The sequence below is a fragment of the Tachyglossus aculeatus genome, chromosome 16, assembly GCF_015852505.1.
Source record: "Tachyglossus aculeatus isolate mTacAcu1 chromosome 16, mTacAcu1.pri, whole genome shotgun sequence".
Lineage (NCBI taxonomy): Eukaryota > Metazoa > Chordata > Mammalia > Monotremata > Tachyglossidae > Tachyglossus > Tachyglossus aculeatus.
In genome coordinates this window covers 5308495-5334791 of record NC_052081.1, presented here as the reverse complement: position 1 = coordinate 5334791, position 26297 = coordinate 5308495, and the positions used below count along the sequence as shown (strand labels likewise).

The window sequence follows — 26297 nt, the reverse complement described above, 5'->3', positions numbered from 1 at the left end:
TTATTATTGCTATTGTTATTATCATTATCCCATGATAATGAGGGGCCTGATCAAGCAGCAGGGATTTTCAGTGAGTTTAATGTGGTGCAGACTTGGTGCTTTATTCGGGGACCTGGGGAATCATTCCAGATTCTGGGGATTCCGGGATCATCCCGGGCTCCAGGGACAAAGGGGTGCAGCGAAGCAGTTAGGGCTGCCCTCCCATCTCCAGGATTCCCCCCAAGCTGTGCCCTTTATAGGAAATTGGGCTCCCGGGACTAATAAAGAAGTGAGACTCTTGGGTTGCTGTGAAAGGTATTGTCTCGGATTTGTCCGTGGCAGACCCGTGGCATCCTCCGGTTTTATTGTCGATAAATACGATGGGATGAATGAACGAATGACTGGGCATTCACATTATGAGGGAACGATTCCCACATTCGTAGTTTAGGCTTGGACCCGAGCTGCAGCATCCTCACGTCCGTGGCTGGATCCGATGGGAAAGTGGAGGGAGGGAGAAGAGGAGAGTTTGGGAACCAGGCTCCAGCCGGAGCCAAACCTGACGGAACATGTTCATTTCAGGCCACCCTCTCTGTGTGTCAACTTCTAAGGGTGTAAGATCGTCACCGCAGGGTTGTCCTGAGGGCACGCCAAGGTGCTCAAGGCCAACTCCGGTAGTGTTAAGCAAATAAAGCCTCCTTCCTGCGTCAGATTTTGAATTACACAGAGTTGCGTCCAACGGGTAAAACTGAAGAACAATTGAAGGGAGAAACTGTGAAAGTAATTTCTCGGCCAGGAAATTTTGCATACGTAACTTTCTGTTCAAAGTTCTGCAGCTTTGCTTGTTATAGATTAACTTCTAAGTTACTGTACAATCTCCCGCCGAACACCAGGGCCTGGCTCTCACTATCCGTGGGGCAAAGAAACTCGTCAAACATTACACAGCTGCGGAGTGGAATGTGACATTGAACTCTTCAATGAAGGCGTTTTTTCCGCCACTCAGTAGTGGAGCTTTTCATCTTTAAATGGTTAAAGAAGCCACTGTTCCTCCCAGCCATAAGATGATTTTGCAATACAGCTTTGTATTATCAATAGTAATAGTAACTGTGGCTTTTTAAAGCACTTACTCTGTGCCAAGCCCTCTACTACATGCTGGGATAGATGCAAGGTAATCAGGTTGGACACAGTCCCTGTCCCACATGGGGCTCCCTGTCTAAATAGGGGCCAAACCCCAGGAGGGGCACAATCCAGAATAAACTGGTATCGTCCCTTTGAAAATTTGAAAAAGGTCTTATGAAATCAAATCAAGACAGTGCTCATTTTTGAAGATTCCATATTCCTAGTGTTCAATCTATTACTGGCATTCCACTCTGACGGTTCATTTGGAAAATGATCCATGGCCCTTCAAATCCAATTCAGTCCTGAATCTTTAAAACTACACCCACCCTGGACATAAATTGAAAGAGAGGATATTTTTCCTCTTTAATGTGGTGGAAATGTTGGGCCCATCGTAGTAGAGATCACATCATATGAAGCTTGTTGTGGGCAGCGGACATTTCTTCCAAGTGCCTAGTACAGTGCTCTGCACACAGTATGCGCTCGGTGAATAGGATTAATTGATTGATCTGACCCTTCACAGCTTCCACACAAAGATTCCACAAATCATGTGGAAAAAGGCCTGCAAATAAAAGTAGAGGGTTACCTCCTTGCTGTTTTTACTTCAGTTTTTAATGATGACCCAGTTGCTTCTTCCTGGAGTCTGGGGACTTGGGTTCTAGTCCTGGCTCTACCACCTGATTGCTGAAGGACTTAGAGAAGCAGCTTAGCTCAGTGGAAAGAGCACGGGCTTTGGAATCAGAGGTCATGGGTTCAAATGCCGACTCCGCCAATTGTCAGCTGTGTGACTTTGGGCAAGTCACTTAACATCTCTGGGCCTCAGTTCCCTCATCTGTAAAATGGGGATTAAGACTGTGAGCCCCACGTGGGACAACCAGCTCTTAGAACAGTGCTTTGCACATAGTAAGCGCTTAACAATTGCCATCATTATTATTATTATTATTATTACTTCTCCGGGCCTCAGTTTCCTCATATGTAAAATGGGGATTTGTGACCTGTTCTCTCTTCCCCTTAAGCTGAGAGCCCCATGTGGGACAGGGATTGGGTCTGATCTGATGATCTTGCATCTACTCCAGCATTTAGTACAGTGCTTGCACATAGTAAGTGCTCAACAAATACCACAAATATTGCTCATTATTAATTGTGTTAAGAGATGATTATAACAGGGGAGGCCAAACTTCAGGGTGCCACAGTTCCAGCCATTTTGGTGGTGGTCCCCCTGCCCATCCTCAGTGTCCTAAGCACTGGGGTAGATTCAAGTTAATCAGGTTGGACAAAGTCCCTGCCCAGTGCGAGCTGTCCCATCTGTATTAATGTGAGTCTCCCCGTTGAACTCTCCTAAGAGCTTAGTACAGTGCTCCTCACACAGGAAGCGTTCAATAAGTACCATTGAAGATGATGATGATCTCACTGTTTGGTGAAACCGAGGCCACAGAAAGTACAAAGGAGATACATTTGCACCTCCTCCACCCAAAACCCTTTTCTCATCTTCTGCTAACTCATGGCTTCTCTACATTTGACCTTTAAAATCCAGCAAACTTTCTCCATCTTCTTCCCGAGCCATTGCCCATGGACAGTCCAGCCCTTTGGCCGGAACAAATGAAATCTTGTCATCCCGTGAACGTAAGATCCCTAAAGTAGGAGTTAAAATGTTCATCCGGAATGGAAATAATCAGATTCTTATGAAAAGAGCAGCCCGGTCATTAAAAGATCTCGTTTTCAATCAGATTTGCTTCTCTCCAAATTAACTCTCCTTGGTTTGTCTGGGAGGGCTAGACACTAGATACTTTTAGTAAAAAAAATCCTTCCTGGAGAAATCCACTAGATTGTACGATTGCTTTCCAAGAGAAGAGGAGGAAACCACTACTAAAATTAGAGATGAACTCTAGAAAATGGGCTGCAGGATATTTTCCAACATTCCTCCAGTAGGATGGTTGAATCACCTAATAAGTCAATTCTGTTACTAACTTCTTTGATTCTCAAATTGTCATGACCCGTTGAAGGAAGTGCGCCAGGAACTGAGTCAAGATGAGCCTGCCAGATCTGTAGACGGCCACTGGGCCATCTGGTTTCAACTCCCTGAAGCTGCCAAAGATTGGGGATAACGACTCTTTTCTTCTGCAGGGAGAGGATGGTTTTGTGATCCTTCCCAGGTGCTGGATAAAAAACTACAGTGTCTCAAACAGTGGAAAATTCAGCCCTGAACCGTGTTGTTTTCAGGAATCCATCTCAGAGACATCTGCACCATGTCAGACAACAAGGCACAGGGAAACACTCCTATGCCATCCCATTCGTGGCCCAGACACAATTGCAGGGTTGCGATGATCGGTGGCATTTATTGAGTCCTTGCTGTGTGCAGAGCCCTGTACTAAATGCTTGGGAAAGGGCGATACAGTAGAGGTGGTAGACATGATCCCTGCCCGCTAGGAGTTTACAGTCTAGGAGCATCATGGCCAGTGGGTAGAGCCCAGCCTGGGAGTAAGAAGGGCCTGGGTTCTAATCCCAGCTCTGCCATTTGTCTGCTGGGTGACCTTGGGAAAGTCACTTCACTTCTCTGGGCCTCAGTTACCTCATCTTTAAAATGGGGAAGAAGACTGTGAGCCCATGTGGGACGGGGACAGTGTCCAACTCGATTGGCTTGAATTCACCCCAGTGCTTAGTACAGTGCCTGGCACATAGCAAATGCTTAACAAATACCACAATTAATAGTATCATTATTATTATTCATAATAATACTAATAACAACTTAGTTGCTCCGGGAGATTTTCAGATTTCCAATTCGAATCCAAGAATGACTTTGAAAACTTTTCAAATCCAATTTAAATTTGGGCCCATTGTAGCAAAATGCCACATTCCTACCAAAACTACGGGAGTACATCCTGGCTTGGGACATTCCATACCTCCAGATCAGGAAATTACCCGGAATGGGGGAGAGGGAGGGGAGGTATCTCCCTGGTGAGTTTCAGTATAGGTAAGAGCTACTTCAGGATCCACAGCCTACAACTTGCCTCTTTTGGAGTGTTTGCCGGAAGAGTGTGTGCACAAACGGCACGTCTCCCTTGCAGAGGACTTTGAAAGCTTCTTGAAATATGGTGGTAGGAATAAGGATGCTTCTACCAACATTTCATTTACTTGCTCCCAGAGAAGTATGAAAGCATGATTTCTTCAGAAATCGTGAGGAGAGCGTTCAAAGGGATTTCAGCATTTCCATGGCGAAGGCGAAAAGTGGGTTTTGGCGGCCAGACTTGAGTAACGGCCGGTGGCTTCTTAAGGCAGACTGTTTTCCTCACCCTGTTCCTGCCACCCGCCAAGCAGCTAGATGTGGTCTTTTTTCCTGTCAATCTCCCAAACAGACTCTTCGGAGCCTCACAGAACGCCTTGTGAGGCCAGTTCCTGACCTAATGAGACTTTGGTGGCCAAGCAGAAGCTGAATTAGACCAAGGTTTCTCAAGCAGCCAGGAAGCAGCTGACACTACGCGTCCGAATGGCACGTTTCTCGGGTTTGTGTTGCTCGGGGTACAGGGCATAATTAGCCACAGTCGCATTTTGCCGGCCATTCGGTGGTGCGAAAGGAAGCCCTATTCCCTGTTCAGATGCACCGATCATCAGGCCATTTGTAGACCCCATCTGAGTTTGGAATTCATGTGGGGAAACTTCGCCCAAGGGAGCGTGTCAGCCATTAGAAGGAAACGCTCTGATCATGGTGAAGCTCAACTTATTCGACGAAGCTGGCCTTATTTCCTCTTCAAGGTGAAATGCAGAACATTCCACCGGCCCTTCATTAGGGCCGCTAGACCCTCACCCCACAGCGCTGCATATTTCGTGGCTAATTTACATTTCAGAAAACTGGAATGTATTCTTAGCCTCGCTCCTCTGAGTACAGGATGTACTTATTGTGGCGTGACTGCCCTGTGAGCCATTTCTTCAGGAGCTTTCACGGGTCATGCTTGACCAGGGTTAAAAATGCTAGCGCAAACATAGAACAAGAGAGCCAAAGAGGACGTGAGCTAGGAGAGCTTGTGTGAACCCAACAGAGTGAGGTAGTTGGACTTTAGGAAGCAGCGTGGTATAGTGAATAGAGCACAGGACTGGGAGTCAGAAGGTCATGGATTCAAATCCTGGCTCTGCCACTTATCTGCTATGGACACGTCACTTCACTTCTCTGTGCCTCAGTTACCTTATCTGGAAAATAGGGATTGAGACAGTGAGTCCCACATAGGGCAGGGACTATGTCCAATCCACCCCAGCACTGTACGTACAGTGTCTGGCACATAGTAAGTGTTTAACAAATACCACAATTATCGTTGTTATTTGTTCGAGGAAAATCATCTCATAAAATGGCAGTTGTGTTCCTGGAAAATACCTTGTGTCTTAGATCTTTAAATCCGGGGGGAACGGGGGTTAGGTGCTCGTCTACTAGGCTGCACTGAGAATAGTGGACAGAGCCTGGGCTTGAGAGTCAGAAAGACCTGGGTTCTAATCCCGGCTCCACCACTTGTCTGCTGTATGACCTTGGGCAAGACATTTCAATTCTCTGTCCCTCAGTTCTTTCATCTGTAAAGTGGGGATTAATAATAATAATAATAATAATAATGATGGCATTTGTTAAGCGCTTACTATGTGCAGAGCACTGTTCTAAGCGCTGGGGGGGATACAAGGTGATCAAGTTGTCCCATGTGGGGCTCACAGTCTTAATCCCCATTTTACAGATGAGGGAACTGAGGCTCAGAGAAGTTAAGTGACTTGCCCAAGGTCACACAGCAGACATGTGGCGGAGCCGGGATTCGAACCCATGACCTCTGACTCCAAAGCCCGTGCTGTTTCCAATGAGCCACGCTGCTTCTCATAATAATGTTGGTATTTGTTAAGCGCTTCCTATGTGCAAAGCACTGTTCTAAGCGCTGGGGAGAACACAAGGAGATGAGCTTGTCCCACGTGGGGCTCACAGTCTTAATCCCCATTTTACAGATGAGGGAACTGAGGCACAGAGAAGTGAAGCGACTTGCCCAAGGTCACACAGCAGACATGTGGGGGAGGTGGGATTCGAACCCATGACCTCTGCCTCCCAAGGCCGCGCTCTTTCCACTGAGCCACGCTACTTCTCTGATTGACTGTGAGCCCATGTGGGACATAGACTTTGTCCAACCTGATTAGCTTGTATTTACCCCAGCGCTTAGTACAGTGCCTGGCACATAGCAAGTGATTAACAAATACCATTTAAAAACAAAACAAAACACAGACATTGTTCTTTTGGCCGCCACCAGGCGATCTCTGGGCTGTTAGGTTTGGCACCACGATGAACAGGGAAACCAAGAATTCCAGGGAAACCAAGAATTTTAAATCCTTCGTTTTCCGTTACCGCTTAGCATTCCAAGGGAAGTAATGCAAGATACACACCTGATCCTGGGTGGTTTTACCTGGACAGAAGTAAGCGGGGAATAACTAAGTGGCCAACTTGTGTAAAGACATTTCTCATGAAGGGACCCTCTAGACTTTAAGCTTGTTGTGGATTAGGAACACGCAACTCTGTTGTATTGTATGCTCCTAAGTGCTTAGTATAGTGCTCTGCACTTAGTAAGTGCTTATTAAATACCATTGAAGATGATGAGGTTGATAACCTGCCACAGGCTATGTAGAAAAAAGCCCATTTGGACTCCCTTGGTTCTTGTAAGTAGCACTTAGTAATAATAATGATGGCATCTGTTAAGCGCTTACTATGTGCACAGCACTGTTCTAAGCGCTGGGGGGAATACAAGGTGATCAAGTTGTCCCACGCTCTGCACAAGTAAGCACTCAATAAATATGAGTGAATGCACGAATCCCAGGCCAAGCTTCATTTGTTAAGTCTCAGCTTATCCTCTTGAGAAGTTGTCACTCAAAGAATCATTCCACAAAGTTGGAAAGCCAAGTTTTGTCTGTGACATCAGGCACTTGATCGTCTTTTTTTTTAAAATGGCATTTGTTAGTTGCTCACTGCGTCAAGTACCGTTCTAAGCGTTGGAGTCATTACAAGATAATCAGATCAGGCACAATCCCTGCCTCACATGGGGCTCACTGTCTAAGTCGGAGGGGCGAAGATTGAATCCCCATTTTCAACTAGGTACAAGGAAGTGAAGTGACTTGTCTAAGGTGACACAGCGTGGAATCCCCATTTTTCCAGATGAGGGAATGGAGGTACAGGGAGGTCACACAGCAGACAAGTGGCGGAGCTGGGATTAGAACCCAGTTCCACAGACTCCCAAGCCCTTTCCACAAGAGTACGCTGCCTGTTCTTTTCTTGGGCCACCTGCTAGCTGAAGAATCTGACCACCTAAGGCCTGGTAATGAAGGCAGCGGTTGAATGGTTTAGGGAGGCAGGGGAGAGGTGTATTTTTGGGTTGTCTCCAGGAGCCAGGCAATTTTCTCAACCTCAGTATAGGAAAGAGCACAGAAGGGAGAAGAGAAAGGCCCCTATCGACTTTAACTCTGAAAAAGATCTGCTCTCCCAGATCCAATTCAGCCTGCCTCTTCCAGCTGCCCTTGTTGACCCATCTTAAGAAACCTGAATCCTGAAACCACAGAAGCTTCAAATACCTGAGAAAGGTCACAGATGTAGACCCATTTAGCTAATGAATGCTTCTTCGTTAGCGTTACTTTCAGTGGGTTCTGTGTGTGGCACTTTCTAAGTGAAAATTTCTTTCTCAGTGTTTTCATTTCAAATGGCGTTAGGGTATAATTTCTTCCCCGTGAGTTACATATAGCGAAGGCCCAGATCGACGAAGGGATTGGGCCAAGGAAACAAAGCCAAGCAATCTGCTTTGCTGCAAAGGAATCACAGAATCCTCTTTGAGCCCAGCAAAAGAAACCTATACAGTCTGTAAATGTTCAAAGCTTGGTATATTAACATAGCATTTAGCGTCTATTGTATTTGCAATTTTTTTTTATTTTGACACTTTGATTCTCACCCTAGCCTCACAGCACTTATGCAGGTATCCTTATACTCTGTTAGTTTCCCTATCCATAGTTTATTTTAATGCCTGTCTCACCCTTAGACTGTAAGCTTCTTGTGGGCAGGGAGTAATCAAGTCCAGCCTTGTGGTGTGGTTTCCCACACTTATTGATTCAGTCATATTTATTGAGCATTTGCTGTGTGCAGAGCACTGTATTAAGCGCTTGGGAGGGTACAATATAACAACAACAGACACATTCCCTGACTCCAGTGAAAATGGCACAAGCCCAGTGCAGCTATTTCATCAGAGAGAGTTTCTTGTCTTCTTTTCTTTCTCTTTAATCTGGGTCCCTTCTTTTCTTCATGGCCTCCATTAACGGGGGAACTATCCACTCCTTCCATTTCCTCCTTTTTGTTTCTGGACAATTCTCCCTTTCTCCTTGGGATCGTCTTGATTCACCTGCCTATTGCTCTGAATAGGGAGTGTGTCTGTTTATTTCGATAGTGTACTCTCCCAAGTGCTTAATACAGTGCTCTTCAAACAGTAAGCGCTCAGTAAATATGATTGACTGACTGACTGACTGCCATCTTGCTCTTTGGAATCAATTGAATCGTTAAAGGATGGCCAGGTATAAAGGAAAGACTTGGAACTAGAATGAAGCGACAAATGCAGAAGGCACTAATGTTCAAATCAGCTCCAGAGGATATATATATATATATATATATATATATCAATAAAATAGGTAAAATTCCTGGTTGTGGTAATCCCTTGTGATGGGTTTATTCCCATCCAGCATTTGAACTCAGCAGGGTTCCCAACTAGAGCTGGGTCTACTGATCAGTAGTATTTATTGAACACTTACTGTGTACAGAGCATTGTGCTAAGCGCTTGGGAGAGTTCACCCCAGCATAGTTGGTAGCCTCAAGACTGTAAGCTTGTTGTGGGCAGGGAGTGTGTCCATTATATTGTTATAGTGGACTCTCCCAAGCACTTAGTAGAGTGCTCTGTGCACAGTAATGCTCAGTAAATACAGTTGACTGACTGATGTTCCCTACTGCTAGGGCCCTGGGTTCTGTTTCAGGCCTACCCCTTGATTCACTTGGTGGCAGCAGGGAAATCGCTGAAATTTTCGGCTTCAGAAACTCTATCCGCAAAATGAGAAGAGGAATATTAGCTGGTCTTACAGAGAGAGCGGGATTATGAATGAATTGGCACCTGGCCATTTAGACAGAAAACCATCGGCAAGACTAAAACCTTCAGGAGTTGGGGAATATTTGTAAGTTCATATCTTGTTGACCTTCCCAAGTATGCATTGCTTTCAAGCCCCTCAGGGGACAGGGTCTGTGTCTAATTTCCTCCTGTGCATTCTTTCCCAGCATTTAGTACAGTGCTGAGCACACAGGAAGCGCTTAATACATACTAAGACTACTATTAGTCCTACTATTATGTCAACACAGCCTAATGGAAATCAGAAATATATTTTTCTTCCATTTGACAGTACCTGGTGTCTTTAGGTACTTTATGTCTTTAGACTTTAGGTCTTTTAGACTGTGAGCCCACTGTTGGGTAGGGACTGTCTCTATATGTTGCCAACTTGTACTTCCCAAGCACTTAGTACAGTGCTCTGCACACAGTAAACGCTCAATAAATACGATTGATTGATTTAGGAAGCCTACTTCCCTTCTCTGGAGCCTCTGAACTGCTGAAGACTTTTCCTTTTCCCCGAAGAGTTTTTCTTTTGCTTATAATTGAGTATCCACCCACTCAGCAGTGTAGGGAACAGGCAGTGACACAGATGCTTGTTGGCAAGGTGTTACATTAAATGCTTTTTCATTGAATGTACAGCAAGGTACCCCTCTCAGGATCAAACCCGGAGAGTGTCCAGTACTCTACCAGTTTCGGCTAAGGGAGGGAGAGTCAAGCAGAGGCCTACCCATTTCATTCCTAGCTTGGGCAGTGGCTAGCGAGTGGAAGGCAATCTGCTACAAGTCAAAACTCACCCGTGCTGGGCAGCAGTGACATGGGAGAGAGTCGAGGGCGGAGACTCAAGTTTACTGCGCGGAAGAAGGCAATGGTCAACCCCTTCCGTAATTTAACCAAGAAACCTCTATGGATACATGACCAGAACGATTACAGATGGAGGTGAGGCGTTCTGGGAGAGATGTGTCCACGGAGTCACTGTGGGTCAGAGACGACTCGACAGCATAAAACAAGACAAGACCGCAAGGCGAATTTGCAGAGCCTCTGGACTGCCATGTCCCTGAGTGACCATTTCAAGACTACTTTCCTCCAACGTACGGATGTGTTCTTTTCCTTTCCTGTAAATGCCGGTCTCCGTGGCAGCAGGATAAATTTACATACCTGTGGAACCAGCCGGCCTGAACTTGACACCTCAGGACAACCCAGTGCAGATCTCTCCTTCAGAATCCTGATGCGGATCAGGCCTGGGATCAAATCCCACCGTCCCCCTTCCCACCCCACCCCCATCTCTCACAGGGAGGTAAGCCAATGTTAGCCTGCTAACCTCCCTGACTCCCACTTAAGTCCTCAGATGGATGAGCGGGTGGACAAAAGAAAATTGGAGGGGCAGTGTGATGAGCAGAGTTCCCAGGAGGTGGAAATTGGGGGATAATTATAATAATAATTTGGTACTTGGTAAGCGCTTACTAAATGCCAAGCACTGTTCTAAGCACTGGGGTAGATACAAGATAATCAGGTTGGACACAGTCCCTGTCCCACATGGGGCTCACATTCTTATCCCCATTTTACAAATATGGTACTGAGGCCCAGAGAAGTGAAGTGACTCACGGAGTGGCGGAGGTGGGATTAGAACCCGGGTCCTTCTGACTCTCAGTCCCAAAGCTGAATGTCCCTCTCCTGCAGGGACCGTTGGAGGCAGGCACAGGATGAGCATATCGAATAATAGCTCAGTGGCCCCCCAGTTTGGTGTCATGTGTAGAGTTCAGGTGAAAGCCTCGTGACAGCCAAATGACCAAAAAAGCCGACTTCTCCAAGTCCAGAAGTTGCTTGGTGGGGATGGCTGGGTAGGGGAAAGGATTTCCTTCAGCATCTCCCCGAAGCCGGGCCCCATCGGCCCGTGACTGGCAGCATTGTCGAAAGCACTAACCTGGTTTTGTTGATCATTTGATTTTTGAGGTGGGCCTCAAGAGGTAGTGAAAATAATTGTGGTTTTGTTAAGCGCTCAGGATGTGCCAAGCACTCTTAGAAACACTGGGTAGATACAAGGTAATTAGGGTGGATGCAGTCCCTGTCCCACGTGGGGCTTCAACAGTCTCAATCCCCATTTTACAGATAACTGAGGCACAGAAAAGTTCAGTGACTTGCCCAAGGTCAACAGTAGTATGGCAGAGTCAGGATTAGACCCCCAGGTCTGGGCTCTTTCCACTAGTCCATGCTGCTTCTGTGTTCTGATGCCAGTTCGGCATCTTGGCCTAGTGGAACCTCGGAGTCAGAGGACCTGGATTCTAATCCCGTCTCCCTCACTTGCCTGCTGCCCGGGACCTTGGGCAGGTCACTCCACTTCCGTGGACCTCAGTTTCCTCAGCTGTAAAATGGGGGTTCAGTATCTGTTTTCTCTTTCAGACTTAGACCGTGAGTCCCCTTGTGAGACAGGGACTGTGTCCGAACTGTTTATCTTGTATCTCCCCCAAGGTGCCTATTCAGTGCTTAGACCATAGTAAGCACTTAACAAAGGCCACAGTTATTACTATTATTATTGTTACAAAACCCAAGCAGGTAATTTGGGATCTGCATGTCCCCAAGACTTTTATTCGACAGAGCCAATGAGAGGCCCAACCCATAAACCGTAATTTCAGCGAGCAATTATCTCTCAGATTCTCTTTAACCTTGCCTGCCATCCCCTAAATATGAAGTTCCAGAAATAGAATCCCGAGAACGAGCACTCCCACCCCTTGCAGACTGTTCATAAACAAGGTTTCCTTTGGACCGGGCAGCAGCAAATCTTCATAATTACCCTTGGAAGGAATACAACGAGCGGATAATCTCCCACACGTACGGTAGTTATTGTTCTCCTTGTGGGCTTCGATGCTGCCGTGGCATTCTGAAAGGTTTATGGAAAATACATTCGAAAGTAATTTAAAAATAAATTCTCCAGACTCTGGAAGAACCTAAACCAAGAGAGAATTTAGGACAGTGCCATGGCTAAGGCATCTGGCCTCTCTCAAAGCTAAACATTTGATCTGATAAGGAGTAAAATGACTAACTGTTTGTATGACATCCAAACAAGTGAGAGCCACACACTGTTGTTTTTATCAGCCATTAGGGCATTAGTTGAGAGGAAACCTTGTGGAGGTTGGAATGGATTTGTGCATCTGCCCGGTATAGAAAACCCTGCTCCTTCTCCTCCACAAGAAGGAACACAACCCCTTCTTACATGGTTGTTGGTTTTTTTTTATGATATTAAGCACTTAGCATTGTGCCAGGCACTGTACCAAGTGCTGGGGTTGGCACAAGGTAATCGGGCTGGACACAGTCGCTGTCTCACATCGGGCTCGCAATCTTAATCCCCATTTTACAGATGAGGTAACTGAAGTACAGAGGAAGTGAAGTGACTCACCCAAGGTCACACAGCAGACAAGTGGCGGAGCCGGGATTAGAACCCAGGTCCCTCTGACTCCCAGCCCCGTGCTCTTTCCACTAGGCCAAACTTACTTCCTTGAAGCTAGTCCTCAAATCCTCACCATCTTATTTTCCATAACCACTTTGACCACTGTCTTTTCTGGTTGACCTGAGAGTCTATTTTATCCTGCCCCCTTCCAGAATTACTGGAAGTATTATTAATTTACTGTGGTTCTTGGTGCTTGACGGGAACAACACTTAAAAATATTGGGGAAACCTTTTGGAGGTGGGAGCTGAGATGGGGAAAAAGAGATGTGAAGGAAACGCCAAGAGAAATGAAGATGGAGTTGGAGGGGAGAAGGGAAAGGACAAAAAAGGAAGCCAGTAGGAGAGAGGAGAGTGAAAAGGAGGCAAAGAGAAAACAAAATGGTGCTATGCCTTGGGTTGGCTCGGTCCCAAAGGCGACAGGCGAGAGGGCAGGGATTGACACTGTTTATTGTTGTATTATACTTTCCCAAGCAGTTAGTAGAGTGCTCTGTAAATATGATGGAATGAATGAATGAAAAGAATCTTAAAGTGGAGGGGATTCCTGGGTGTCCCAACTCCCAGCCAAATGGCCACCACGCCAGGTTCCCAGCCTGGTGCCAGAGAACAAGGTTCACGTCCAGAATTCACACTGAATACACTTGGCTTTCAACTGCTTCCTCCCCGTTCTAACCATAAGAAGAATTAGGGTATTTGTGAAGTGCTCACTGTGTGCCAAGCAGTCTACTGAACACCGGGGTAGATTCAAGATCATCAGATCCCGCCCACATGGTGCTCACCATCTAAGTAGGAGCGAGAACAGAAATTGAATCTCCATTCTGCAGATGAAGGAACCGAGTCGCAGAAAAGTTCAGTGAGTGGGGGATAATTATATAATTAAATAATATTATATAATTATATGTGACCCAAGGTCACACAGCAGGCGGGTGGCAGAGAGGGGATTAACCACTAGGCCACAGTGCTTCTTTGTGGCTTTGGGGCTACTCACTTAACTTCTCTGGACCTCATCTGGCTGTTTCCTCCTCTCTAAAATAGGGATTCAGTAGCTCCCTCTCCTTAGACTGTGAGCCCCAGGTGGGACAAGGGACTCTGTCAGACCTGATTATCTTGTATCTACCCAAGCCCTCCCCATCTCAGGGTCACAACCTGGAGAGTTTCCAGTCCTCTACCAGTCTCAGCTATGGGAGGGAGAGTCAAGCAAAGGCCTACCTATTCCATTCCTAGCTTGGCCAGTGGCTAGCGAGTTGAAGGGAATCTGCTACAAGTCAAAACTCCCCCATGCTGGGCAGCAGCGACATGGGAGAGAAGCGAGGGCGGAGAGTCAAGTTTTCTGCGTGGAAGGCGGCAATGGTAAACTACTTCTGTATTTTTACCAAGAAAACTCTATGGATCCACTACCAGAACGATTGCAGATGGAGAGCAGTGCATTCCGGGAGAGATGTGTCCGTGGTGTCGCCGTGGGTCGGAAACGACTCGACGGCATAAGACCCAAGCCCTTAGTAAAGTGCCTAGCAGTCAGTCAACTATTTACTGAACGCTTACTGTGTACAGAGCACTCTACTTAAGTGCTTGGGAGAGTACAATATAACAATTATAAAGGACACGGTCCCTGCCCACAGCAAGCTTAACAAGTACGACAGTTATCATAATTACTTACCAGGAGCTACGGCCACAGTAAGCGCTTAATAAATACAGTTGCTCGATTGATTGATTCATTCATTCATTCATTCAGTCGTATTTATTGAGTGCTTACTGTGTGCAGAGCAGTGTACTAAGCGCTTGGGAAGTACAAGTTGGCAACATATAGAGACGGTCCCTACCCAGCAGCGGGCTCACAGTCTAGAAGGGGGATTGATTGATTACAAACCCACAGTCTGGGAATCATTGATTCTGATTTTGCTCCTTTCCCCATCCAGGAGGTGGAACTGCTGTAAGATTTTCAGTTAACCCCATCCAGAACCCCGTTGCCCCAAATATCAGGATTTTGACTTTCCCCTCGTGCTGAGCACCAAGTTGCCTCTCTGATCTGCGGATGCCATTCTGCACAATAACAAACGTTCTCCCCAGCTAGCGTGGAATCAGGCAGTCGTTCACTCATATTTCTTGAGTTAACTAGGTGCAGGGCACAGTTCTAAGTGCTTGGGAAAGTACAGGGAAGTTACAGTAAATCCCGGCTACGTAGCTAAGTGCGGCGGGGCTGATGGTGGGGTGGAAAAAGGGCACAGATCCAAATGCAGGAGCAACACAGAAGGGAGAGAGAATAGGAGAAACAAGGGCTTAGTTGGAGAAGGCCAGTTGGAAGAGGTGGGATTTTACTGAGGCTTTGAAGGTGGGGAGAGTGATCGTCGTTGGTGGCAGAACGTAAGTCGAAGCGGCCGTTTTCTGGATGTGCAAATCTAGCGGACCAGTGATGCAACTTGGATTGAACTACTGACCAACTGCAGTCTCCACCCCATCCAGCCCGCTCCGTTGGCTTTAACTGCCCTGTTTCTCACCTGGATGTTCTCTGGTGAGGATAGCCATTTGCCCAGTCTTTGGGAGTAAGCAAAGAGGTGTCTGATATTCCCCAGTGCAGCCAGTGGCCACCCTACTTCGGTTGAGTTGAAACTCGGGCCGAAACCATTGGCAGGAGCCAGGAAGGGTACAAGATGCCCTGAGGTCTCCTTTGGTAGAGACTGGCAGAGTTTCCCACTTCTCTGACAGTTCAGAACTGCTCTTCTTTGTAGCCTAGCTCCCTCCCGCTCTTTGCGTAAAAAAACCTGTATCATCAGCAAGCGTCAAAGATGCATCTTAATGAGGAAAATCCCTTCTCAGTCCCCCTGAGAGATGGTAGTACACGGAGATTCTTTGCTTTTTTTTATTATTAAGTAAGCAGGAAGGGGTAATCTGTTTATGTCGTTGGCACCTTAATTAATGAATTAATGCCGGTATTTGTTAAGTGCTTACTATGTGCCATGCATTGTTCTAAGCACTGGGGTAGATACAAGGTAATCTGGTTGCCCTGCTTGGGGCTCACAGTCTTCATCCCCATTTTACAGATGTGGTAACTGAGGCACAGAGGAGTTAAGTGACTTGCCCAGGGTCACACAGCTGACAAGTGGCGGAGCTGGGATTAGAACCCACGACCTCTGACTCCCAAGCCCGGGCTCTTTCCCCTAAGCCGTGCTGCTTCTCAGCTTGAATTTAGCAGCTGCATCCAAAATCTCCGTGAAGGCAGAGATAGCGGGAGAGGGCAAATTGTGATGAGTCACACAGCAGAGTCGAGAGCAAATGGCTTAGATCGGCCTTGTTCCCAGAAATCGGAAAAGAAATGCGGTGTTCTCCATCACGAGAATGATCTCTGCTAGGGTGGCAGAAGCGTCTCGGTATTGAATAAAAGTCTTGGCCTGCTGCTCTCCTTCCCCTTTATACCCTCGCCCCTCCCTCCCTCCTCCTCCTTTCTTCCACCTTGCCCTTCTCCCAGCCTCCCCTCCTCCCCCGTCTCCAAGGATGGGGAAAGATGAACAGAGGGCCAGTAAAGGTCCGAAAGTGACAGTTCCCAGGGCACCACTCTCCTGGCAGCCCGAGGCCAAACTGGATCCTCAATCTGGGCTGGAGAATTGTTGTGTCACATTTGGAGAGCAGGCACAAGTGCCTCAACTGACTCCAAGGGAGCAGAAGCCCCTTGAAGCCCTAAAGGCCTGGCCCGGCCCCACGCTAGACTCTTCAGCCTCTCTGGGCTTTTCCTGGCATTTGTGCGGCTACTAATAATAGACTTTCAGGCGCGCCATTCCGGGCCACCCTCTGCGCTAGTAAGGCAGCCATGGTTACAGGGACAATTCCCAGTGCCGGAGCTGTGGAAAGATCAGGCCATCTCTCTTTAACTTAAGCCTAGGGAGTGCTGGGCCTGAAGTGACCAGAAACCTGTAGCCTGAGATGGGATGGTTTGGGAAGAGAAGGGGAAAATAGGGAATGGAGGTAGTATGGCCTCATGGAAAGAGCAAAGGCCTGGGAGCTGAAGGACCTGTGTTCTAATCCCGGCTCCACCGCTTCTTTGCTGTGTGACCTCGGGCAAGTCACTCTATTTATTTATTTATTTTACTTGTACATATCTATTCTATTTATTTTATTTTGTTAGTATGTTTGGTTTTGTTCTCCGTCTCCCCCTTTTAGACTGTGAGCCCACTGTTGGGTAGGGACTGTCTCTATATGTTGCCAACTTGGACTTCCCAAGCGCTTAGTACAGTGCTCTGCACACAGTAAGCGTTCAATAAATACGATTGATGGTGATGATGATATGTTGCCAACTTGTACTTCCCAAGCGCTTAGTACAGTGCTCTGCACACAGTAAGCGCTCAATAAATACGATTGATTGATTAGAACAGTGCTTTTCACATAGTAAGCGCTTAACAAATGCCATCATTATTCTTATTATTTCTCTCTGCCTCTGTTCCCTCATCTGTAAAATGGGAATTCATTCTTTCAGTTATATGTATTGAGCACTTATTGTTTGCAGAACACTACTGAGAGCGTAGGAGAGTGCCATAGAACAATAAGCAGACACATTCGCTGTCCAACAAGTTTACAGTCTAAAGGGGTGTTGAGACTGTGAGCTCCATGTGGAAACTGATTATCTAGTTTCTATCCCATCAATCAATCAATCAATCATATTTATTGAGCACTTACTGTGTGCAGAGCACTGTACTAAGCACTTGGGAAGTACAAGTTGGCGACATATACAGTCCCTACCCAACAGTGGGCTCACAGTCTAAAAGGGGGAGACAGAGAACAAAACCAAACATACGGATTGTCCAACCTGATTATCTAGTTTCTATCCCAGTGCTTAGTACAGTGCCTGGTTCACAGTAAGCACTTGACAGATACCATTTGAAAAAAAAAAAGATGGGGAAAAGAGGGAGAGAGGAGCAAAGAAAATGAGCAAAAAGAAAATAGGGGGAGAAACAGAAAGGGTCAAGGGGAAAAAAAGGAGAGAGAAAAAGCAATGTCACTCAGCCCACCTTGCTTTACCTCGTCCACCCAGAGCCTCAGCAGAGATTCAGTCCAGGACGGACCTGGTCACCCATTTTCATCCTTCCTGCTTGGCCCCTGGAGGCAGCAGCTTTTGGCCCTAGCAAAACTCTAGACCATCAGCTTGTTGTGGGCAGACAGTGTGTTTATTTATTGTTGTGTTGAGCTCTCCCAATCGCTTAGTACGGTGCTCTGCACACAATAATTTCGATTGAATGAATAAATACGATTGAATGAGTGAATGAAACAGCCCGACCCAGGCCGTGTTTCCACTTAGGCCACCCTGCCAACTCCAGACCCACAGACCCAGGACTCGCGCCTTCCTCTCCCTCTACGGCCCCCTCCAGAATTCGGTATCCGAATCCTCTGGAGGATCAGAAAGTTCCCATTTTGCCCGATGCCTCTGAAGCAGGCCATCTTGGAAAAGCTCTCGGAAAATAACTCAACTTGACTCGAACTTGCCTTTACCTGAGCAGCCCGTTTCGCTGTTGAGCAGCATGAAGCTGTAAATCAGTCAGTCGATCGTATTTCTTGAGTGCTTACTGTGTGCAGAGTACTGTACTGAGCCCTTGGGAGAGGACAGTAGAACAATAGAACAGACACATTACCTGCCCTCAATGAGTTTACAGTCTAGAGGGGGTGACAGACAATATAAGTAAATAACATTACAGATGTGGACGTAAGTGCTGTGGGGCTGGGGGGGGGATGAATAAAGGGAGCAAGTCACGGCGACGCAGAAGGGAGTGGGAGAAGAGGAAAGGAGGGCTTAGTCTGGGAAGGCCTTTTGGAAGAGATGGGCCTTCAGTAAGGCTTTGAAGTTGGGGAGACTAATTGTCAGATATGAGGAGGGAGGGAATTCCAGTCCAGAGGCAGGACACAGGCAAGAAGTGGGCGGCGAGATAAACTAGATTGAGGTACAGTGTGTGGCTCAGTGGAAAGAGCACAGGCTTGGAAGTCAGAGGTCATGGATTCTAATCCTGGCTCCGCCACGTGTCTGCTGTGTGATCTTGGGCAAGTCACTTAACTTCTCTGAGCCACAGTTACCTCATCTGTAAAATGGGGATTAAGACGGTGAGCCCCACGTGGGACAGCCTGATCACCTTGTATCCTTCCCAGCGCTTAGAACAGTGCTTTGCACATAGTAAGCGCTTAACAAATGCCATCATTATTATTATTATTAGAGGAGCACAGTTTGTGGGCTGGGTTGTAATAGGAGACTAGCAAGATGAGGTGGAGGGGTCAAGGTGATTGAGTGGGGACCTAGCCAGAAGAGTGGATCAGGGTAGGCATAACTGGATTCCTGTCTCTCTCTCTCTCTTTCTCTCTCTCTCTCTGTTTCTGTGTGTGTCTCTGTGTGTGTCTCTCTGTGTGTGTGTGTGTGTGTGTGTGTGTGTGTGTGTGTGTGTGTGTGTGTCTTTTTCCCTCTCTCTGCCTCTTTCAGTCAAGGGCACCTCCAGCCAGACTGCTCCCAGACCACTAGAGTTTTCATCTTCTCATTAGACTGCAAGCTCGCTGTGGGCAGGGAATGTGTCTGTTCATTGATCTCTCGTACTCCCCTAAGCGCTTAGTACAGGGCCCTGCACACTGTAAGCACTCAATAAATACCACTGATGGATTGATTTTATTTATACTGGGCATTTACTCCTGGATTCCCAGTCAATCAGTGGTATTTATTAAGCACTTGGTGTGTGCAGAAGACTGTACAAAGCACTTGGGAGAGTACGATACAATAATAGTTGGTAGACATAATCCCTGCCCACAACGAGCGTATGGTGTATAGTCTCCAAGCTAAGTAGTAGAGCATTCACTGAGAGTGTATTTGCTGGGCAGCTGTGTGAGTAGTTTTTGGAGGTTGCTTTTTGTTGGTATTTGTTAAGCATTTACTATGTGCAGGCACTGTACTAAGCACTGGGGTAGGCACAAGCTAATCAGATTGGACGTAGTCCATGTCCCGCATGGGGCTCACAGCCTTAATCCCCATTTCACAGATGAGGTAACAGAGGCCCAGAGAAGTGAAGTGACATGCCCAGGGTCCCACAGCAGACAAGGGGCAGAGCTGGGATTAGAACCCAGGCCCGTGCTCTATCCCCAGGTCACGCTGTTTCTCAGGATAGAGGATAGTTGCCTCTATCGCTCTGTGTCCTACCTCCCAGTCAATCAATCAATCGTATTTATTGAGCGCCTACTGTGTGCAGAGCACTGTACCAAGCACTTGGGAAGTTGGCAACACATAGAGACAGTCCCTACCCAACAACGGGCTCACAGCCTAAAAGGGGGAGACAGAGAACAAAACCAAACATACTAACAAACTACTACTACTACTAAACAAAAACAAACATACTAACAAAATCAATCAATCAATCAATCAATCAATCGTATTTATTGAGCGCTTACTATGTGCAGAGCACTGTACTAAGCGCTTGGGAAGTACAAATTGGCAACACATAGAGACAGTCCCTACCCAACAGTGGGCTCACAGTCTAAAAGGGGGAGACAGAGAACAAAACCAAACACACCAACAAAATAAAATAAATAGGATAGATATGTACAAGTAAAATAAATAGAGTAATAAATATGTACAACCATATATACATGAGAGAGTTGTTGTTGATGAGGAGGCATGAGGATAAATGAGGAGGCAGTCCCTCCCTGCTTCTTCATTTCTCCCTCTCTCCTTTTGAAATGTCCTCGAGTTTGAGTTCTTCTGTCAGTGATCCTTTAACGATCTAGTGCCAGGAGCTATCACTGGGATTTGGTGGCTATAAATCCAGCTTTCCAAACCTTCCGGTCGCTGATAATGCCTTGAATTAGGGAGCTAGGGCGGTGCCCTGCTGAGGGCTGCCTGTTAAAACAAGGCCATCCTCTGTTCTGAGGGGGACTGGCCCCCGATTCCATTTTCCCAGAACAGGGAGTGAGCGGCAGAGACCTCAGCCTTCGGTCCCGAAGCCTGTCACCATGAAAGCCCGCCATTGAGATCGCCCATTCTTACATCATCATCATCATCATCAATCGTATTTATTGAGCGCTTACTATGTGCAGAGCACTGGACTAAGCGCTTGGGAAGTACAAATTGGCAACATCTAGAGACAGTCCCTACCCAACAGTGGGCTCACAGTCTAAAAGGGGGAGACAGAGAACAAAACCAAACATACTAACAAAATAAAATTAATAGAATAGATATGTACAAATAAAATAAATAGAGTAAAAAATATGTACAAACATATATACATATATACAGGTGCTGTGGGGAAGGGAAGCAGCGTGGCTCAGTGGAGAAGAGCCCGGGCTTTGGAGTCAGAGGTCATGGGTTCAAACCCCGGCTCCGCCAATTGTCAGCTGTGTGACTTTGGGCAAGTCACTTCACTTCTCTGTACCTCAGTTCCCTCATCTGTAAAATGGGGATTGAGACTGTGAGCCCCACGTGGGACAACCTGATCACCTCGTAACATCCCCAGCGCTTAGAACAGTGCTTTGCACATAGTAAGCGCTTAATAAATGCCATCATTATTATTATTATTATTATTATTATTATTATTATGTGGAAGAATGTATTTGGCGAGGTGCAAGGGACCCGGATTTTTTTTTTTTTCTGGTAGATTGCTTCGTTAGAATCCATTTCCATCTCTCTTCGAGACTACAGCCCTTATCGGGTGGGTCACATTTCCTCCTGTTTGGTGAAATGCGTCCTAGAGAAGCAGCGTGGCTCAGTGGGAAGAACGCGGGCTTGGGAGTCAGAGGTCATGGGTTCAAATCCCAGCTCCGCCAATTGTCAGCTGTGTGACTTTGGGCAAGTCACTTCTCTGGGCCTCAGATACCTCATCTGTAAAATGGGGATTAAGACTGTGAGCCCCACGTGGGACAACCTGATCACCTTGTATCCCCCCCAGCGCTTAGAACAGTGCTTTGCACATAGTAAGCGCTTAACAAATATTATCATTATTATTATCTCCAATCTGGAGTCTGACTTTGCCTTAACAGGTCTGACTTTCTCCAGTAACCTGGCACTGTAGCATCGAAACAGATTTCAAGTCCCAACTTAATGGCCCGTGTACCAAAAATAGGGTCTTTTAGATTGGAGGATTCCGGGGGGGGGGACGGGGAGGGGGTCTCAGCTCACTAGAAATAATTGCTTATTAGAGATCCTGGTTCAGCTTAAATAATTTGTAGACATAGACTCATGTCTCCTCCCTGTGCTTCCAGCTGCGTCAGCTGCAGAGCCCAAACAGTCTGGACCCATTTGGATCTGTCTTAAAAAGAGAAGCAGCACGGACTAGTTGATAGAGCCCTGGCCTGGGAATCAGAAGGACCTGGGTTCTAATCCCACCTCCACCCCTTGTCTGCAGTGTGACCTTTGGCAAGTCACTTCACTTGCCAGGACCTCAGTTCCCTCTTCTGTAAAATGGGGATTGAGACGGTGGGCCCCGTGCAGGACAAAGACTGTCCAAGCTTATTAGCTTTCATTCATTCATTCCATCGTATTTATTGAGCACTTACTGTGTGCAGAGCACTGTACTAAGTGCTTAGGAAGTACAAGTTGGCAACATATAGAGACGGTCCCTACCCAACAGCGGGCTCAAAGGCTAGAAGGGGGAGACAGAAAACCAAACAAAACATATTAACAAAATGAAATAAATGGAATAGTAAATATGTCCAAAATAATAGAGTAATAAATAGGTACAAACATATATACAGGTGCTGTGGGGAAGGGAAGGAGGTAAGATGGAGAGGGGGGCGAGGGGGAGAGGAAGGAGGGGGCTCAGTCTAGGAAGGCCTCCTGGAGGAGGTGAGCTCTCAGTAGGGCCTTGAAGGGAGGATGAGAGCTAGCTTTTATCATCTACCCCAGCGCTTAGTTCAGTTCCTGGCATGCAGTAGACGCTTAACAAATATCATAAAAAAAATAAAGGATCAACTGACCTCAACCTCCACTGAAAGTTCCCTGTTCTTAAATGATCCATCTTAAAGTTATTTCGTTGGGTTTTTTTCTGGTCTTTCTTAAGCACTTACGGTGTGCCAGGCACTGTGCTAAGCGCTAGTGTAGATACAAGATAACCAGGTTGGACACAGTGCATGCCCCACACGGGACTCACAGTCTCAATCCCCATTTTACAGATGAGGTAACTGACGCACAGAGACGTTAAATGACTTGCCCAAGGTCACCCAGCAGAGAAGTTGCAGAGTTGGGATTAGAGCCCAGATATTTCTGAATCCCAGGCCCCGGGGAATTATCCACTAGGCCATTCTAGCTATATGTACGGATTAGGCCTTCTGCAAAACCACTTTCCTTCATCAGTTCTTTGGCCAAGGATAAAAGGTTAAATGGTATTTGATCTAATGCTCTTTAGGTCTAATGGGGCACCATTACAATGAAACCGTTTTAGAAGTCATTTTCTCAATTTCCCTCTGCCAAAGGTTAATTTAGTGGAAGCAGTGACATTGTTCCACTTGGTATTCGTTTGCCGGTTTGGGCTATCTTGGAGGTAACTCAAGCCCCAGGTGATATTTTTCAAAAGTAAACGGCCGAAGCCGATGAAATTTCAACTCCAAACGGTGAATTTGAGAATGTGAAATGATTAGCCGGAGGAGTTTAAGGTGGACAATATTTGTACCTTAACTGGGGTGGCACTGGAATGATGTTGAAGAGTGTACTCTCCCAAGCACTTAGCACAGTGCTCCGCACATAGTAAATCATCATCATCATCATCAATCGTATTTATTGAGCGCTTACTGTGTGCAGAGCACTGTACTAAGCGCTTGGGAAGTACAAGTTTGCAACATATCATCATCATCATCATCAATCGTATTTATTGAGCGCTTACTGTGTGCAGAGCACTGTACTAGGCGCTTGGGAAGTACAAGTTGGCAACATATAGAGACAGTCCCTACCCAACAGTGGGCTCACAGTCTAAAATGCTCAATAAATACCATTGATTGATTGTGTATCACGTCACCGCGATTCTGGAGTGCAGCATTGTCTCTCTGTGAAGTATTCTACCAACTGTATTTTTTTTTTGAGTGCTTTCTTTGTGCCGAGCACTGTACTGAGTGCCTGTGAAAGACCAATATAAAAGAGTTAGTAGACGCATTCCCCTGCCCGCAATGACCTTACAGCCTAGAGAGGAAGACAGACATTAATATAAGCAAATCAATTACAGATATATACGTTAAGTGCCGCGGGGCTGAGGGAGTGGTGAATGCATATCTATTCTATTTATTTTATTTTGTTAGTATGTTTGGTTTTGTTCTCTGTCTCCCCCTTTTAGACTGTGAGCCCACTGTTGGGTAGGGACTGTATATGTTGCCAATTTGTGCTTCCCAAGCGCTTAGTACAGTGCTCTGCACATAGTAAGCGCTCAATAAATACGATTGATGATGATGATGGTGAAGAAAGCAAGCAAATCCAAGTCCAAGGGCGATGCAGAAGGGAGTGTGGAAGAAGAGGAAAGTCGGGGGCGAGGGTGGTTAATCAGGGAAGTTCTCTTAGAGATGTGGCTTCAATAAGGCTTTGAAGGTAGGGAGAGTAATCATCTGTCGGATATGAAGACAGAGATTGTACTTCCCAAGCGCTTAGTACAGTGCTCTGCACACAGTAAGCGCTCAATAAATACGATTGATGATGAAGAGAGAGGGTGTTCCAAGTCAGAGGCAGGACCGTTCCCCTTGCTGACATGTCAGTTGGTCTCGTATTAATAAATTTGTTTCCCTCAAATTCGGATGTGAAGGCATTAGCAATTCATTCAGTCAGTTCCCACGCAGACTCAATCCTAGCTGGTTTCTGCTTTCAGAACTATGATGCTGTTTTTCTAGTTTAAGCGCTTCCCGGGTGGGATAAGCAGGTGGGAAGCAGCGTGGCTCAGTGGAAAGAGCCCGGGCTTTGGAGTCAGAGATCCTGGGTTCAAATCCTGGCTCCACCGCTTGTCAGCTGGGTGACTCTGGGCAAGTCACTTCACTTCTCTGTGCCTCAGTTCCCTCATCTGTAAAATGGGGATTAAGACTGTGAGCCCCCCATGGGACAACCTGATCACCTTGTAACCTCCCCAGCACTTAGAACAGTGCTTTGCACATAGTAAGCGCTTAATAAATGCCATCATTATTATTATTATTATTATTATAAGCAACTTTGGATTTGCAGCTCAACTGGCCAAGTGTCTGACGTCTTGCTTTCCAGAAAGATGGAGCAAATGTTTTCAGCCGGCTTCCCCTTCCCTCCAACTTTAACGAGAAGCTGTTGACCCGCTTTTCAGCCTGGCTTTAATGGAGGGTGTACTGTGTGTCACAGGATCCCTAAATTCATTCGTTCTACCCCAGGTGTTGGTCGGAAGGTGACATTTCCAACCTCATCTTTAAGGTCTTTTGATGAGAAGCAGCGTGGTCTAGTAGAAAGGGCGTGGGCCTGGGTTCTAATCCTGGTTCTGCCAGTTGTTCGCTGGGTGACCTTGGGCAAGTCACTTAACGTCTCTGTGCCTCCTTTACCTCATCTGTTAGTGGAGATTAAATCCTCCTCCCTCCAGTTTAAGACTGTGAGCCCCGTGTGGTGCAGGGACTGTGTCCAACCTGATAAAACTTGTCTCTACCCCAGCGCTTAGAACAGTGCTTAGGCCCATATTGAGTACTTATCATCATCATCATCATCAATCGTATTTATTGAGCGCTTACTATGTGCAGAGCACTGTACTAAGCGCTTGGGAAGTACAAATTGGCAACATATACTCCCCCCCCCCCCCCCAAATCAAAGTCACTTCCCTAGGTTTCAGTTATCCCAGGGTTTTCCCTCCCCCTTAGACCAGAGTAGATGTTTTCCCTCCCCCATCCAACCGGACATCCCATGTAATAATAATAATGATGGCATTTATTAAGCGCTTACTATGTGCAAAGCACTGTTCTGAGCACTGGGGAGGTTACAAGGTGATCAGGTTGTCCCACGGGGGGCTCACAGTCTTAATCCCCATTTTACAGATGAGGTAACTGAGGCACAGAGAAGCTAAGTGACTTGCCCAAAGTCACACAGCTAAGTGGCAGAGCCGGGATTTGAACCCGTGACCTCTGACTCCAAAGCCCGGGCTCTTTCCGCTGAGCCACTCTACTTCTCTGATAATAATTGTGGTGTTTGTTAAGCGCTTACTCTGTGCCGGGCACTGTTCTAAGCGCTGGGGTAGATACAAGCAAACGGGGTTGGACAGAGTCCCTGTCCCACATGAGGCTCACACTCTTAATCCCCATTTTACAGATGAGGTAACTGAGGCATGGAGAAGTGAAGTGACTTGCCCATGGTAACACAGCAAAGTGGTGGAGGCGGGATGAGAACCCAGGTCCTTCTGTCTCCCAGAAGGAGAAGCAGCGTGGCTCAGTGGAAAGAGCCCGGGCTATGGAGTCAGAGGTCATGGGTTCAAATCCTGGCTCCGCCAATTGTCGGCTGTGTGACTTTGGGCAAGTCACTTAACTTCTCTGGGCCTCAGTTACCTCATCTGCAAAATGGGGATTAAGATTGTGAGCCCCCAGTGGGACAACCTGATCACCTTGTAACCTCCCCAGCGCTTAGAACAGTGCTTGCACATAGTAAGCGCTTAATAAATGCCATAATTATTATAATTATTATCCCAGGCCCAGGCTCCATCCACTAGGCCACGC

At 46.7% G+C, this 26297-nt stretch overlaps 1 protein-coding gene and 1 non-coding gene across 3 annotated transcripts in view; both read left to right on the top strand.

Moving 5' to 3' along the window:
• Positions 1–26297, top strand: part of NME7 (NME/NM23 family member 7) — a 151485-nt gene that overhangs the window by 124283 nt on the left and 905 nt on the right. The gene's annotated exons all lie outside the window — the stretch shown is intronic.
• LOC119938941 lies at positions 9874–10011 on the top strand. The gene has a single exon (XR_005454625.1). It is a non-coding gene; the product is annotated as a small nucleolar RNA SNORA7 (small nucleolar RNA).